Raw genomic sequence first — 12,212 nt, forward strand, 5'->3', positions numbered from 1 at the left:
CACTAAAAATAGTGATCTAAACACTCTTATATTAGTTTACGGAGGGAGTATAAGAAAACAGAGCAGCGGTTGAGATTTGGAAAACACTTTAAGAATATTTCTTGAAAACTGCGAACAGTTTTGAAATGATGCAGTTATTTTATATTCCAAACTTTTTTTGAAAAGTGAACCATTCTTGTAATTCTGATTAAAAATAGGAACAAATTTTAGGAAAATCCTAATTTTTTGATAAACTTCGAATATTTCTTCAAAAATGGAAGATTTTATGAAAAAACAAAAGAATTACGAAAAATGCGATTTTTTCTGAAATTCCAGAATATTTTCTGAGATCACGAACAGTTTTTAGTTTTGGACCACAATTTGGAAACAATAACCGTTTTTAAATTTAGAACAGAAATTTAAAAACATGTACATTTAAAAAAATGCAAACAAAATTTGAAATATGGGAACATTTTTGAAATTTTGAATAAAATGTTGAAACCGCGAAAAAATTGAAGCATGAACATTTTTTCTGAAAAATTGTGAACAGATTTTGAAAAATGGAACATAATTTCTTAACCCCTGAATATTTCTTGAAACAAGAATATTTTTTAAAATTGTGAACATATTTTGAAAACGACAACATTTTTTGAAATCTGTAAACTTCTCGAAACACGAACATTTTTTCAAAATTGTGGAAAAAATTGAAAACAATATTTTTTTTGAAATTCCTGGACATTTTGTAAACACAAACATTTTTTGAAAATTGTGATAATTTTTTTAAACGAGATTTTTTTTTAAATTCTGAACAAACATTTGAAAATTTTGAACAAATTAACCAGAATAACGAAAAAAAGAAAGGGAAAAATAAATATCAAAAGGAAAAAAAGGAAAAGGAACATAAAGAAAAAAAAGAAAAACCAGTTCAGAAACCTTCTAGAAGGTTCCCATTACCGGAAAAACCTGGGTGGAAACCTCTAGAAGATTCACAAAACATGGATCATTGAAACAAATAAACAGGCTGGCCCAAACCGCTCGATCGCTCGATGTACCCTGTGCGAAACCGTGGAAATTAGACGCAGTGAGCGCCCGCTTGGGAGTTCCCTATACATTTATGTTGTAATATGAGGCTGGACTTGGTGGTGTTTTGGTGGATAAGACTTTGAATTTGGGTCAGAGACTATGTGACTTTTGATTTGGATTTGCTAAAAAAAGTCAAAATTCTATTGGGTGGTCCCTTTGGGATGGCGCGGTTGGGGAGAGGCTCCCCAAGCTTATCAATGGTGAAGTTTTTAGGAACAACCTTTTTTAGTTTTTTTTTAGTTGGCTTGCCGAAAGCAAGGATTGTTTCTGTCGAGGATTAATAATAACTGAGGTATAAGGAAAACAAATGTTCCGCTCGGCCTCTGTACGACGTCTGCCCTCAGGCACAACTCCTCCTTCCTCTGTCATATTTTATTTCAATGCAACCTATCCTCCTCTTGGAACAGGCCCGCACAAATCTCTCGTCCCTCTCATGTCCATCTCCGTTGCCGCCATCCCCGGCCACCAAGCCGAGGCGCGCGAAAGATCTAGGGACTAGGACAGGGAGGACAGAGGATAGCGAATAGGCCGACGGGATGTGAGCCAAGTCGTAGAATCCGGCATGGGCACTCAGGACAGTGTCATTTCACCATCATGCCTGGTGGTCGTGCGCGCCACCACAAGGCGACCTCCAACAGCCCGTCGCGGGATCGACCTCTAGCAAGCGGTGGCAGGAAAGTCCGGTAGGAGTTCGAAAACATGAGATCTACAAGATCCCAGCAAAAAGCAAGCAGACGAGGGGGAAAGAGCGGGGACAGAGGAGCGAGAAAGAAGTTGAGACGTCAGCGGAGTGCGCACTGCAAAAATAAATGTTAGCTAACTCCGCCTCATCACTACTAGTTGGCTGCACGCAACAGTAAATTATTAGTAATGTAAGCAACACAAGTCCCTATGTACAAAACTAAAAGTGCCGGTTTACTTTTGTATTATGTGACTTGAGGTAAAAAGTGGAAAATGCCATATCTGAAAAATCTCAACAAATCATAAAGAAATGAGTGCATCTGGAAGAACAAAGTCGAAATGATATCTCGTTTGGGAAATTTTCTAACAAACGCATCGAAGATTTTGGACAACTTGACATTTGACAGATGATTGTACAAGGATGCAAATCTTGGATAGAAGGAAGCATATTTGAGGGAAAAGAAAAGAAATATGGGCAAATAGAGCGTAGCAAGTTCATGGGAAGAACGATGGCATGATGTTTTGAAGCAGCACGATAGTATGAACTAATGAGTTCATAACAAGAATGATGGCATGAACTTGCGAAGCACGAAGACAGTACAAATTGAGAAGTCCCCTGGACCTGCGTGTTATAAATCATATTCCGTGAGTCAAGAGAAGGAGAAGAGTAGAGAAAGAAAAGCATGGAAATAGTACCGGAACAAAGAAGGAAGCAAGAAAGAAGAAGGTCAATAGTACATCCAAGGCGTCGACCAAAGTATGTAACGAGGTATGTGGCATAGGAGCAGGTAGAAAGGCTGAGGTGGTGATTCGTCATTCTTTCCTTCGGTGGCTGCTGTGGTGGTGCCGGAGGCAGTCGACGAGCGTTGGTGTCAAGCTCCGAGATGTTCTACTATCTTTTCAGTTTTGTCATGTCGGTCTTTACGTGATTTGTACTTTGTTCTTTATTATATGAATGAGACATGTATTACCATGCAAAAAAAAAAGGTCTAGACAAAATTATTTGTACAGAATAAATGCGTATACTATCTCGTATTCATAGGGATAACAATATCCATAAAGTTTGGAACCAACTTGGCTGCCAACTTGTGTTTGCATCACAGCACAGCTCGACGGCCGGAGGCGTATCAGCATGTGCATGGCCCCTACAAATTTGTGGCAAGATTCTTCTATGCAAATTATCCTGCATGGCCACACTCCAGGGCCGTCCACGGGTCTGTGCGACCGCACAGGGCCCGGGCCCCCAGTTCTGGGCGCATATATTGCGGGAGCTCCTACTCCGCGCCTTCAGCGTCATCTAACGAACTGCCGCTTGCAGCAGCGCCTTGCTGGGCCGGCCCGCGAAAGCGTAACTCCAGCGGACAAAAAACCGTAAAAATAGTTACAGCGCCACCAACCCACTTGCTTTCTAAAGCCACTCGGCTAAACTATTGGAGCTGCCTGGTACTTGTGGGTCGTAGTACCTCGATAGCTTTTCAGGACAATATGGGCTGCGTAATTACAGAAAATAAAAGTTCACAGATAAAAAACAAGTTTGCGATTTTTTTTAAAAAAATAAAGAGCTCATGTATTAAAAAAAGTTCACTAACAATGAAAAATGTTCACGAAATTTCTAAAAGATCAGTAATTTAAGAAAAGTTTGTGAGTTTGAAAAAAGTTCACAGATTTGAAAAAGTTCACGCGAAACAAAAAAAATCAAGAAAACTGAATAAAGATCAATAATTTGAGAAAAAAGTTCAAGAAAACTGAATAAAGTTCACTAATTTGAGAAAAAAGTTCACGAATTTGAAAACAATTTCATCAATGTTTAAAAAGAGTTCATCGTTTTTTAAAAAGTTCATCGATTTTGACAAAAAGTTCATCGAATTTGGAAAAAGTTCATAGATGTTAGAAAAAGTTCATCGATTTGGAAAAAAGTTCATCGATTTTGACAAAAAGTTCATCGAATTTGGAAAAAGTTCATAGATTTTAGAAAAAGTTCATCGATTTGGAAAAAAGTACATCAAATTTGAAAAACGTTCATCGAATTTCAAAAAAAGTTCATCAAATTTGAAAATAACTTCATCGATTCTGAAAAAGTTCATCGAATTTTTAAAAAACGCGCCACTAAAGAAAACAAAGAAAGATGAGAATAAAGAAAAAAGAAAAAGAATAAAAAAGAAACCAAAGTGAAGAATAAAGTATAAAAGAGGTAAACGAGGTAACTAGTCAGTCATGGGCCGCTGTTGTGGTGGCTGTAGCTGTGTGGTTGCAACAACGGGATTTTGTGTTCGAATCCCTGTAATCGCACACTTTTTGTGTTCCAAAAAAACAGGAAACAAGGGCGGAACGGGCCGGCCCAGTTAGAAACGCCTGCAGGCGCCGTTTGGGCCTTCTCGGGCTGGTTGCTGAAGTACACAACCCCCCGTGAGCCCCCTCAATCCAGAAGGAACATTCCCTCAAAAAAAAAAAATCCAGAAGGAACAAAAATACAAATCCCATGAGAGCTGTTTTTCCTTTCTCTCTATTTTTTTGGGGGAAAACAAGATCTGTTGTTTCGCGTGTAGGCGTCTTTTCTCATTCACGGCTAGAGGCGCCAACCAGAAACAGCCGTTGGTGGAGAGCCGGTGTATAACACCAACTAATCCATTACTTCATCAACTAGGTGTACCTAAGCCAATTCCCTATCTAATTTATTTTGAAAAATCCTATCTAATTTATGTTAATATTTCCTGTTGAATAATTATATTAGTCAGTATACATATTCATTTTGGCAAATAATATATTGAATAATTATAGTTTTTTCACATCTGTTCATCTTGTAAACACTATATTCAATACTTATAATAATAAGTATTACTATTGTTATAAGAATAAGACAGAGGGGAGCCTCCCTCTGTTCTCATTCTTTTTTTTGAATACTTATAATAATTATTGTTATCATCTTTTGTGTACATACACAGTTGGTTCATCCATCATTTTGTTGTTTGCTTATGTTGTCACGCATCCAAGATTTTCAAGATAGTCGATCATTTAAAATTCAAGGATTGATCTTGTTTTGGTTTATTATCTTTGTAAAACTACAATTCATGTAGTGCTTGAAGCCACTTATATTACATTTTTTGTTTGTAAAACAGACAAATCATGCATGAAATAACAACTACACACCCAAATTTTAGGTCCCAATTCTGTGTTTCGCACCGGGGCCCCGAATTCCTGGAGACGGCCCTGCCACACTCCACTCAAGATGTGGCTTCTCATATATATCAACTCTTTTTTTGTCTATCTGAAAGGCAGTGCACTTATCAGTTTTCGAGAGATAAATATCTTCGTCAAGCCCTTTCAAAAAAGAAAGTCCCGGGCTTCCATTCTACTCACTCTACTCTAAAATATAAGGTGCACCAGTTTGCTAAAAAGTTAAACTTATTTAATTTTGACCAAATTTATAGCAAGTAATATAAACATCTACAATACTAAATAAATAAAAAGGGAAATATGTTTCACGATGAATGCAAATGTTATCTCTACTATTAAATGGAAGTTGGTTGGTTCACCTCACCTCCTCCCGTGGTTTTTTCCTCCCTTGCCCCCACCCCCGCTTGGTTTTCCGTAGATTCTTTTGGTAATCTCAACCGATTTCATACAAAACAAAAACCTTCGTATATGGAGTAACCCGAAATAATTTGAACCAAATCGATACTCATTCTCTTAAAATAATAAAAGAACATCCATTAATTTATGAACAGTATTCTCTAGTTTTGGATGGATGGAAGGATCGCGTTAATTACGGACAGTGTCACTCTTTTCAAGTTTTCACTGTAACATGCGTAGTGCGGTTAAATACCTCACTCTTCTTAAAATCTCTCGTTCCCTTTTCATCATCTTCACATCAATTCTGAATTGCAATAAGCAAGTGAGGTCTCTCAAATAGAGTCGAACTGAACTGCTAGACTACGTTGAGTGATGAACTCAATGATTCAAAAAAAACTAAGAGATGGATGAAATTACACAAGGAATCCTGGTCTCAAAGAAGAGGGAAATGGGGATATGGCGAAATCGGTAGATGCTACGGACTTGAGCTGCCACACGATCCTATCTGACGATGTTGATGTGGGATGGGCCATAGGAAAAATAAAGCACTCGCTACGCCCGTGTTAACTATTAAGGCACTCGTAATTGGTATTGAACCACTAAAATATGTTTGGACATGTTGCAATGCACAAGCAATTAGCTAATCTCTACTATTAAATGGGAGTTTGTAGGTTCACCTCACCACTTCGCCGAGTTTTCTTCCCACACCCTCATCTCCACTTGGTTTTCTGTAGATATTTTGGTAATCTCAACCGATGCCGCACAAAACAAAAACCAACATATAAAGGATAACTTGAAATGATTTGAACTAAACCGATTCTTTCCTTTTCTTATCAAACTCACTCCCTTACAACAAAAAAAACATGAAATAATTTTTGGAAAGTGCCATCTGCGTTGGACGTAAGGATCACTTTAATTCTGAAGAATATCATTCTTTTTCGATTTAGATTATAGCATGCATAGTGTGGTTAAATACCTCAACAGAGGATCTGCTTAATTTAGGAAAAATATCATTTATGTGTATAAAATGTCACGGGGAATTACCTTCAATTGCAAGCTGCAATTTGTTTTTGCGGACTTTGAGAATGAACAGTGCATGTGCTAAAAGGCCACAATTTGCTTTGTGCACTTCTCATTTTAACGTATTTCATCTTGAAAATTTGCACACATGTACATTATGTCTCAAGGTATATGTGCACTTGTTTTTAGAGTTTTGAAACATAAAAGTATGAATTCTGAATTTTTCAAAATCTAACTCCATGGAGTTGGAGCTCCATTAGCATCTTTGTGTCATGCCTTTGTGTTCGTGATGAAGAAAACACATTTATGTTTATTTCTTAAAGAGGATAGCACCCTCAACCAGAAAACAATATTTATGCACCGAGGATTACCAACGTACAACGAAATAACAAGATACAACTGACCATGCATGCCACTGTCTAATAAGAATACTATCTCTTTGGTGCGATGCACCTGCGGCAATGAACAATCTGCTACATACTATAGGTACAACCATATCCACCACCCCTATTCACTGATGCCGCCGAATGCTAAAGCGCATAGCATATATCAACCTATGGGAGTGAGGTTAGAAGGGTGTTGCTTGCATGGTGCATCTTTATTGGAAGGTAAGTCAAACAACTTTCTTATGAATAGTTAAGAAACTATTCAAAACAAAGATATTTGCAGCTCAGCTTTAGGAGAAAGTTAGCTTGAACAACTCTTGTCCTAGAGCGCTTAAACACAATTGTGTTAACCTGTTAAGGGCAGATTTTTGGCACGGGGATATAACTCTGTTCTGGATCATTTTAAGAGAACAATATATTTAGTGGTAGATATTTGTAATAGAGATATTTGCTTGTGCATATTTTTGACAAGATATTAGGAAGTATGTGATATGTTCTCAACTTTCATTAAAAGTACACCGAGAGCAGCAACATACTACTTGGTAGAATATAAGAGTACTGCTTTTGGTGTACTTTTCTTTGCTCCGTCGGAGGAGTCTGTGGTCTAATTACTTGCTTGGGCCAACTTTGTAGGACGGATAATAACCTAAAGAATTCACTATGTTCTGGATCGTTAGATACCTCATTAGTATCCTTCAAATCTCTTGGCTAAAGCGACACCTGACTGGAAGTGACGCGGTTAAGCACATAAACGAAAACATAGCACTACTGCTACTAACTATCCACCAGTGTCGACTTGTCATCTTAAGCACTCAGGTAAGATAATAAACTCCCCACATGCCACATATGCCGACCATACCAAGAAATACGTACAAGAGCAATCCAGATTAGCGTCGATGTCGTGGCAGATCCTTTCGTAGCCACGGAAATAAAGCTTGCGCTTTTGCTCCTTTGGTTTTTGATATAGTGGGGACACGCATCACGTAAGAGTGCGATTTTGCTCCATTGTTTAGGACGCGATAGGGTCGCGCACGATGTACGCACACCACTTGTGTCCATGAGCTTTTAGTAGGACCGGGGATTTTCTGGACTTTAGAACAGCGATTCCAACGTCCCATACACACAACTATAATAATGTTATAGAAAATAATGCTAAATTTTAAAGTCCAAACTCGAGGCCATCGACTTTGGACAGTCGCATGATAGATATCCTCAGTCACACCAAAAACCTGTCACCATGGACCGACAGAGCAACATGATATCTTCAAATGATAGTACGTTCAGAGCAAGATATCCTCAAAAGGACGATATTTGTTGTTGCATAAACTTCTCATAAATGTGTGCATAAACAAACAATCATGTCCCAAATTGCTATTGAGAAGAATGACGAGAGCAACAACATACTGTTGCTTTTGGTGCACTTCTTTCACGTCCTTCTAATGTCTAATTGCTTGGCGTAACTTTACATGATAGATAACACAAAAAATTCAGCGTGCCCTAGATCGTTTAGAGAATTCGTTGCTATCGTCCGTATCTCTCAGCTAATCAATCTACAATCAACATCGGATACAAGATACCAACAAAGTGCACATAAACAAAACATGAATTTAATGCTGCTACTATCGATCACTATCTGCTTTGCCGTGTGCACGCATTGTCTACTTGTCATCTTAAGAACTCGATTACGATAATTAACTCCCCATAGGGATTAAAAGATATATACAAAAATATGTAAAGAGCAACCCACATCAGCGTTAGTCAAAGTGTCATGTAGGATATCGTGGCTGATCCTTTGGTAACCACCGAACCAAAGTGCACACTTTTGCTCTTTTCGTTTTGGATACTGTGGGGACACGCACCACGTACACACATACTCTCTCTCTCTCTCTCATCGTACAACAGATAAGAGCGTACTTTTGCTTCTATGTTGATGACATAGTAGGGACACACACCACGTACGCCCATCACTAGTGCCATTAGCGCTCATAGACATTAGCTCTCATTACGGCCCGTATTTCTGTACTTCGGAGCAATGATTCCAAAGTCTCACGCAGATGGAAAAAAATTAAGCATCAATATTGAAAAGAAAAACCTAAGGTCATCCACTTTGGACCAGTCTCGTGACAACATATCCTCAATCACATCATAAAACTATCACTATGGACCACAATCCATCAATAAAGCATCATGATACTTAAAAAAGAGTACAAACCATACAACACGGGAAAAATGGAAATCTGAAAACAAGTGCTTAATAGTCTAATCATTTGTACAAAGGAAACAAGTTTCATTCCCTTGCAAATTATCCTGCATGGCCACACTCCCTTCAAAACGTGGCTTCTGGTACGAACGAGACTTGCCTGCTCCTCGCGCGTGCGCCCATCCGTTCTTCCGCATATGTGGCTTGATTTGATTGGAACAAAACAGGCAAGCCGGATCCTTCTAGTACATAGTACCCCTCTTTGTTGTTTGAATGGAAAGAAAGTGCACATGTCAGTTTTTCGAGAATTTTTTTTACCTTTGTCAAGCCCTCCCAAAAATGGAAGTAGAGCTTTTTATCTTCAAAATAATGTTGACATTTATACGGGGTTAAAAAAGCCTTTTCATTCCTTTTGACATCGAGAAAAAAATATTCGTCAAAAGCTACCCAAATATTGATTTACTCTTCTTTTTTGCGGGAAAAACTTCCAATCTATTCATCTTCAATCATGGTAGTACAACGAACACTGAAAATAATAAAAAATTACATCCAGATCCGTAGACCACCTAGCGACGACTACAAGCACTGAAGCGAGCCGAAGGCGCGCCGCTGTCATCGCCCCTCCCTCGCCGGAGCCGGGCAAACATTGTTGTAGTAGACAGTCGGGAAGTCGTCGTGCTAAGGCTCCATAGAACCAATGCACCAGAACAGCAACCGCCGCAGATGAAGAGTGTAGATCAAAACGATCCAACCTGAGGACAAACAAACGAACATGAACGACGAACAGATCCGAGCAAATCCACCAAAGACAGATCTTCGGAGACACACCTCCACACGCCCACCGATGATGCTAAACGCATCACCGGAACGGGGGCTAGGCGGGAGACCTTTATTCCATCTTCAGGGAGCCGCCGCCGTCTCACCTTCCTGAGCAGCATACAAACCCTAACAAAGCTTGAAAAGAGATCTAAAAACGAAGCCCTCCCACCGGCAAGGGTTGAGATCCACTCCGTCTCCATGGCCCTAAGGCCACCGGAGACAGGACGGACCGGCGCCGGCGCCGGCGGGAGGCAGAAAACCTTAGGTTTTGGAGGTGGCGGCTGCCTAGGTCAAAGGTATTTACTGTAGACAATTGAGTAAATCGACATTTCTGACATTTACATCTTGAATTCCTAATCCTCTTGTATGTGGGGTGGCTAGGGAAATAAATTCACGATCAAATTTCAAAATACCGGTATTTCCTACGTATGTACATGGAGTATTTCAATCTATCTCTTCCGTGAGCAAAAGAGAAGTGTGCTTATGCTTTCGCTTCTTAGAGTTGAGCATAATACAACGCAGACCCCTGTTTTCCTCTCGTCCCTGGCGGCTGGAACCCTAGCCGCCGCCAGGGGGAGGCCGATCTTCCAACACCGCTCTCTGGCGGCTCCCATCCGCCGGCGACCTCGGTCGTCGGTGGTTAGGGGAATCGCCGGATCCACGCGTGTGGATCATTTTTACTCTCTCGTAGTCTAGGTTTTTAGGTTGTTCATCGTCTTTGCTTCGGCAGCGACGATGACAACGCTGAATAAAGATTCTTCAGATCCTTCCTGACGAGGCCATCGATCCTATGGTTGGGGATGAATTTGGAAACCAGTATGTTCAAGCAAGGATGGTGCGGCGGCGTGTCATCCTCGTGGTGGACATGTGTCCTCGGGCTCCGCCGTTGCGACGACGTTTGCTCCAGCATCGGCGCGGAGCTTGGGAGGTAGTCCAGAAGCGGATGCAGATTGTGGTCTGCATCGACGACATCTGAAAGACGGAGCATGTGCTGGGCTCGTGGTTGGTGGATGGCAGATATGGTTTCCTCCTTCGGCGTTTTAGTCGTGGTGAGTTGCTAGATCTGGAGTTCGATGGCGTGCACAACGTAATACGCATATTTATGCACTTTGATAAGAGTGGGGACAGGCACCCCGTACGTCCACATTCGTTCAACTCCACTAACGGTCGTAGACGGGAGCTTTCACAAACAGATAGACTTTGCCCAAACTCAGCTGCCTAACAGCAGATCAGGGTGCAACTTGGCTGGGGAGCGCCCGCTTTTACAAAGTACAGTCGCAGCAGAACAATGGTGGGCACCTCGATCGCGCCCTCCTATATATACCCCAGGAACAGAGCAGAGAACGACAGACAAGCAGAGACAGACAACACAGCCACCAATCCAGTCCGAATATACTACTAGCTTGAGGCATCGACCGATCGGCGTGCCGGGTGAACTGTGAGTCGATCGAGCTGGGTGGACATCTCTTGGATTACATAACTTCATCAACCATGGGTCGTCCCGATTCCGAAGCACCTACGTCGAGCGTGGCCGCGGGGCTGGCTGCTGCCCTCGGAGGCGGGGAAGGCGCGGCGGCGCCAGCCGGGGCTGACTCGGCTTTCGAAACCAACGTGGTGATCATCCTGGCCGCACTCTTCTTCGCGCTGCTCTTCGCCATTGGGCTCCACTCGCTGGCGCGGTGCGCGCTCCGGTACGTGCGGCGTGGTGCTGCGGCCGCTGTTGCTGCCGGCGAGGGCAGGGCGTCGGCGCGGGTGGCCTGCAGCAGCGGCGGCATCAAGCGGCGCGTCCTGAGGAGCCTCCCCGTGGAGGTGTACGGCTCCGGGGAGGACATCGACGACGTGTGCGCCATATGCCTGAGCGAGTTCGTGGACGGCGAGAAGGTGCGCGTGCTGCCGCTGTGCGGGCACGCACGGCTTCCACGTCCGCTGCGTCGACGCCTGGCTGGTGTCCCACGGCTCCTGTCCCACGTGTCGGCGGCCGGTGGTCGAGGGCGCGCCCGCGAAGAGTGAGACGGACGCGGTCATCTCGTGAGTTCATCACGCAACGAAGCATGCCATTGCTGCGGCACGGCACGGCCCTGCATGCGCAAGCTCCTGCGGAATTTTCAGGCGCTATTACTAGTGGATTATTGTAAATGTGATTGAAACGCTCAATTGCTCGTGTAAATATTCAACGGCGCAAAGCGCTTTCCTGGCATACTATGAGTAAACAATTTTGCTGAATTACTTTGTTCCAGTGTTCAATTCTCCGTCACCATCGACAAGTAGGGTAGCCCGTGACGTCGAGTCGTCCATGGATGGAGGACGACTACTAACTGCTCTGTTCAACCGACCACTTTTATGCTACTCTCTCCGTTCCGTAATGTGCCGCATATCGATTTTCTAAGAAGTTAAATTTACAAACTTTAATCAACTATATAGACAAAATTATTTGTATCTGCAATACCATATATATACAATTGAAAGTATGTCTT

At 41.9% G+C, this 12,212-nt stretch overlaps 1 pseudogene; it reads left to right on the forward strand.

The window, feature by feature from the left end:
* Nucleotides 1–11,229: 11,229 nt before the first annotated feature.
* Nucleotides 11,230–11,770, forward strand: LOC119309875 (annotated as a pseudogene).
* The last annotated feature ends 442 nt before the right edge of the window (nt 11,771–12,212 follow it).

This window comes from Triticum dicoccoides, chromosome 5B (assembly GCF_002162155.2).
Source record: "Triticum dicoccoides isolate Atlit2015 ecotype Zavitan chromosome 5B, WEW_v2.0, whole genome shotgun sequence".
NCBI classification, from domain to species: domain Eukaryota; kingdom Viridiplantae; phylum Streptophyta; class Magnoliopsida; order Poales; family Poaceae; genus Triticum; species Triticum dicoccoides.